The sequence below is a fragment of the Biomphalaria glabrata genome, chromosome 2, assembly GCF_947242115.1.
Source record: "Biomphalaria glabrata chromosome 2, xgBioGlab47.1, whole genome shotgun sequence".
NCBI classification, from domain to species: Eukaryota; Metazoa; Mollusca; class Gastropoda; family Planorbidae; genus Biomphalaria; species Biomphalaria glabrata.
In genome coordinates, this window is record NC_074712.1 from 64,924,053 (window position 1) to 64,930,052 (window position 6,000).

General features: G+C 36.6%; 1 pseudogene; it reads left to right on the plus strand.

Moving 5' to 3' along the window:
* The window catches only part of LOC129924748 (dynein axonemal heavy chain 6-like), a 64,547-nt pseudogene extending 62,695 nt beyond the window's left edge, over positions 1-1,852 (plus strand).
* The last annotated feature ends 4,148 nt before the right edge of the window (positions 1,853-6,000 follow it).

Here is a 6,000-nt window from a genome sequence, read left to right on the forward strand (position 1 = left end):
CTTTGAGAAGCCTATATTAAGAACAAAGGTGTCAATCTAGAGGATTCATGAGTGAGGGTGTCACGATTCATTGTGAAGGCAATAGGAAACAGTTCAATCCAAGAGGAGGTGGAAAGGCCTGTAGAGTTTGGTACAGATGTATAGAGGCTTAGACTGCAGTACAGTTATTGTTCAGTATTCTGTATTCATTGTGAAGGCAATAGGAAACAGTTCAATCCAAGAGGAGGTGGAAAGGCCTGAAGAGTTTGGTACAGATGTATAGAGGCTTAGACTGCAGTACAGTTATTGTTCAGTATTCAGTATTCATTGTGAAGGCAATAGGAAACAGTTCAATCCAGGAGGAGGCCTGTAGAGTTTGGTACAGATGTATAGAGGCTTAGACTGCAGTACAGTTATTGTTCAGTATTCAGTATTCATTGTGAAGGCAATAGGAAACAGTTCAATCCAAGAGGAGGTGGAAAGGCCTGTAGAGTTTGGTACAGATGTATAGAGGCTTAGACTGCAGTACAGTTATTGTTCAGTATTCAGTATTCATTGTGAAGGCAATAGGAAACAGTTCAATCCAGGAGGAGGTGGAAAGGCCTGTAGAGTTTGGTACAGATGTATAGAGGCTTAGACTGCAGTACAGTTATTGTTCAGTATTCAGTATTCATTGTGAAGGCAATAGGAAACAGTTCAATCCAAGAGGAGGTGGAAAGGCCTGAAGAGTTTGGTACAGATGTATAGAGGCTTAGACTGCAGTACAGTTATTGTTCAGTATTCAGTATTCATTGTGAAGGCAATAGGAAACAGTTCAATCCAAGAGGAGGTGGAAAGGCCTGTAGAGTTTGGTACAGATGTATAGAGGCTTAGACTGCAGTACAGTTATTGTTCAGTATTCAGTATTCATTGTGAAGGCAATAGGAAACAGTTCAATCCAAGAGGAGGTGGAAAGGCCTGTAGAGTTTGGTACAGATGTATAGAGGCTTAGACTGCAGTACAGTTATTGTTCAGTATTCAGTATTCATTGTGAAGGCAATAGGAAACAGTTCAATCCAAGAGGAGGTGGAAAGGCCTGTAGAGTTTGGTACAGATGTATAGAGGCTTAGACTGCAGTACAGTTATTGTTCAGTATTCAGTATTCATTGTGAAGGCAATAGGAAACAGTTCAATCCAGGAGGAGGTGGAAAGGCCTGTAGAGTTTGGTACAGATGTATAGAGGCTTAGACTGCAGTACAGTTATTGTTCAGTATTCAGTATTGGCTGTGTATTTATTAGACATTAAAGTTTTTACATTATTTGGAGCCTGAGTTGTGAAGTTCTTTAAGTTGGTTATGTTGTGTTGGCAGAAATCCTGGATAGAGTCGTTATAATATTATATATCCTTTTTTTTTGTGTCATTCCTTTGGAACTAGCAGCTGCCAGGTGAGGGGCTTCTTTGTGGATGACAAGATCTCCTAACCAAGACCATAGCTTCAGGCTTTGATTTAATAACCCTATAGATGTAGTTTTATAATAACAGGCAGTAATATTCTTTATGCAATGATGTTAGGAGCCTCTGCCCTGGTCTATTATATTCACATTTTTAGAGAAAATTAAAAAATAAAAGTTTTTTTTTAGCTGCTGCACCCTAGGTGTATAGTATGATCTATAAATATTTGAACTCCACTGTTTTGACTTTGCTTTCCTTGTTTGTTTCTTTGGCAGGACATTCTACTAACTTTGTTGTAACTGTCCACCTTCCTTCAAGCAACACACAAGATTACTGGATAGCCAAAGGTGCAGCACTCTTATGTCAAATTTCTGATTAATTTTGCTTACAGATAAGTTGTAAAGCATTGAACAATAAAAACAATGTCCATTACAAATGGTTCTCTAGTTATTACTTTGTGTTTGTTCTCCTGTTTGTTTGTTTGTAGGCTCTCACAATGTTAGATATGTTAGTGAGCAACTTTCTTCTCTGATCACTATCTAGAACATGTTGTGTTCATATCACAAAAATAAAGTCTTTAACTACTTGAAGATAATTATATTTTTTACCACTATAAAAATGAAGTAAAAAATACTTTATAAAAATTTCTATTTAGTCATAATAAAATACAATTTGTATACATTGAGCTTCTCTGACACATGAAAGAAAATAATATGAGACTATGTATCTATACAGTTGAAATTATATGATCCAGGCATTCAAATCCACTCTCATTCAGTTAGAATCACATTGCATAGTTAAGCAATAAATTATTCTCAAGGTCCGCAAAGTTGTAATTGTTGGAAGTGGTAATGGATATAAGCAATCCACTACCTATATCTGCTTCCTAATGGCATACATCTCAAATAGCCTTTGACAACCAGTCTAACAACCAGTCTAATTCATGTGTGGCTCATATATTTGATTCCGGTGGAAGTTGGTTTGGTTCTTAGTGGGGTATAATACCATGCCCCCAACTGTAGAAAATCAACTGATTATGGGTGTGATACTAAATGTATAGAGCAATGAGTACTGGTCATTTAAAGTATAAATATTTATTGTACTCTGGTCATTCAAAGTATAATAAATAAATATTTATATCTATTTATATTCAACTTGAAGGAGATGACACAGAAGTCGACTCTTTGATAATATTATTATAGACTGCACAAACTAGTAAGCTTCAGGGAGATGGGGCTTGTTAGCCTTGGTGAACAGGATACTGTAGAGAGACTTGAATTGATGCATTCATGACTACATAACTTATTGTATTTAAAGGCTGGTATACTATAAATATAATAGAAATATGGAGTGTCCCGGCTTGGCCTCCGGTCTTTGCATAAAAGAAAGTGTAGGCTATCATGGTTCCAGTTAAAAATCTTACCTTTCCTAATTTTTATATTGAGGATTAACAAAACTCCCACGGATGCCAGGAAAGGTTTGAACCCGGGATTTCGAGACACATATCACTAGACAATATCCCACGACCAGGCAGCCATCCGTAGTTTCATAGCTCACACTATGCACAATAATAAATGTGATATATTATTTATTGCATATGTATGTTTGTGTTTCACATATGTTGGCTTGAGCATGTTTGTTTATTAAGTGGAACATTTTTTAAATGGTTAATTTAATTTCATTAATTTATGGACTATCCAGCTATATATAGGCCTGCTACATTCAGTGAGGTCTTGTCTTCAGTTGTTTGCCTTTATCGGTGCCAATAGAAAATCCTGTTACCAATATCATCCTTACCCAAAATAATTTGTTCAATTAAATCTACCTTTTAAAAGTTTCTTAGCTTTTACAGACATTTTAGCCTAAAAGTCTATTGGAAATAGAAATCAATGGATCTAATTTAATGCGCTTGGCAGAGCTCGAAAATAATATAGGGGGGGGGGGGGAGTGAAGCTTGATCCTAATAAAATGACCATATGTCCATGCGACCAAAATAAAAATTAATGCTACATTACCAATACCAGGCAAGGTTGACTCATCCAGCTGCACAGTCATACAATAGGTCAGCGTGTGAGTGTGTGTGTACTGTATCGTTATGAACTGTTTTGTCATTCGTATGTAAAAAGCCTTAGTGTTCTGTATAAGGTTATTACCATTGTGTTATTCCACTGCAAAGTCTATGTCAGTGATGATAAAAATGTAAAAAAAAAAAAAAAGGGACACGAAAGGTCATCTGTCGTAATCGAGAAGTACATAGAAGTCTAACTTATAGAGCGCTGGTTGTAAGTATGTATGTGTTCCGTGTGTGAATCTTGTTCGTATTTGCATCTATATTGTTATTGTTACAGTAGTTACTTGAGGTGGTCAGTTCTAGACAAACAATTTTCATTTGATTGGGTCGATAAAAATTATCTTGTCTGAAAACAAAACATAATAAAATACTCAGAAAGACAGATGGGTAAAGCACATTACTTGTTCCATATGCTAGGACAAATGTGTACTAGTGCTCCTTTTTCAATAGTGTTACTAGAGCATGGAATGGGTTGTCTGAATCAGCCAGGAAAAGCTATGACTTGGCAAATACTAAATCACTAATTAACTAGCATAACTGTATTCTCACAGGCCGTAATTATATTTTCTTTTGAAGTAACGTCTGTAATTCATCAGATAAGACAGGCGCAGTCGACGAAAAAAAAAAAGAACTTAGACCCCAGAGAACCTGCTTTTTATGCAAAGGTTGATGGCAAAATATGCAGTTCGCAACTGGGTCTACTTGGCCACTTAAGGGCAGGGGAAACACTCAAAAATGATAGTTTTGGAAAAAAAAAATCGATTTTTAGTTTTTACATGTTTCAAATAGTTCAACATGTTTTGCTCGTATTTTACTTAATGATAACATTGAAAAAAAAAATTAATATGTAAAAAATACATTTAATAATTGTCATCTTTTCATAATAAGAGCTGAAAATGACCAAAATACCAATTATTTTTACTTGATTTTCGTTAACAATAATTAAAGGGAGCCCGCCATGTTTAGCCTCATTTAAAATAAACATTCTGTCATCGAGAAGCTCATAGAAGTCTATTTATAAAGCGCTGGTTATGAGTGTGTATGTGTTTTTCGTGTGTGAATGTTGTTCGTATGTGTATCTATATCGTGCATCTATATTGTTATTGTTACAGTAGTTACTTGAGATGGTCAGTTCTAGACAAACAATTTTCATTTGATTGGGTCGATAAAAATTATCTTACATATTACAAACGTTACTTCGAAAAGGAAGATAATTACGTCATATCACGTGTCAATCTAGTAGGCCTACCAAGTGTCTGCAGTCAACCCCGCAACGTGTCATACAGCCCAAAAGTATCTCCGTGCTTCAACACAGCCATCGCGTGTGTCCATTAGCGCACGAGTTTCTCGTCAAAATAGTGTCAACATTGGCAAGACTGCACTGGGTCGGAAATAATAATAATAATAATAATTTTATTTATAAAGCGCTGTTAACAAACAAAATGTAGGCCGTGAACTGAAAAAGCACGCAGACCGTAGCTTTTGAGGGAGAAACGTGGCACTACTAAAAGCGTTGAGTCCATTAAGCGCAGGGCTCTCTGGGGGACATATGGAGTAATCAGTTCGCTAAGGTACAAGGGCATCTCATTGTTATATATACACTGATGACAAAGTGTGGCGACCTTGTAATCGATTCTCGCTTTCACGGCAAGCCAATGGAGCGCGCGCAAGAGCGTAGGAAAGTAATTCAAGACATTATAATAGGTTGATTGAAGGCCTGCTGACCACTGTTAAAAAAATATATTATGGCAATACCATTATGTCCTCAGTACTTGCAAAGTCCTTCATTCAGAGAACAATACCAGGAAAAAGAAGAGGCAGACTGAGAAAGCGATTAGAAAACAAACATAAAAGAATGGGAGGGGCTTGTCTCTGAAAGGATAGACAGGGATGGAGGAAGACGGTTGAGCGATCGTGAGTGGTGCCCCAACGGGCTAACAAACCAAGGTATGGGTTGAGGTCAATAAAGGCGCCACGACAAATGGTGCAGAGACAGCTGGTTCAATGACACCGAGTTAATTCCAGATCCCCCTGGCCTTTAAGGTGGCGCCTCGGTAGAAATGTTAGTGGAAGCGGATAGGCGAACATCGGGTAGTGAGCCTCGCTTCTGTCCGTTTTTTTTTTTTGTTGTTTTTTAGTTGTTTTTTTTTTAATGTCTTTGTAACATTGTTGTTTTTTTTTTTGTTGTTGTTGTTTTGTTTTTTTTTGGTGCTTTTTAAAAATGTTATTTTTATGTTTTTGTTATGTTTTTTTTTTCAATGTTTTCCAGTGCCTAAAGAGAGAATCTTTAGTCACCTTCAGCCCATTGTACAAATATTCGTGCCCCTAATGATATCTTCAATTTTTTTTTAAATACAGTTTTGTAGAAACAAAGGGAGGATACTAGAATCAAAGCATACCAAACGACGAGAGAGAGAGGAAGAGAAACACAAAGAGAGAAAGAAAAAATTAGAGATGTTGACATTGTGTTGATGTGTATGTGTTTGTGTGTAGAGTTATTCCCCTTGGTAAGAAACCT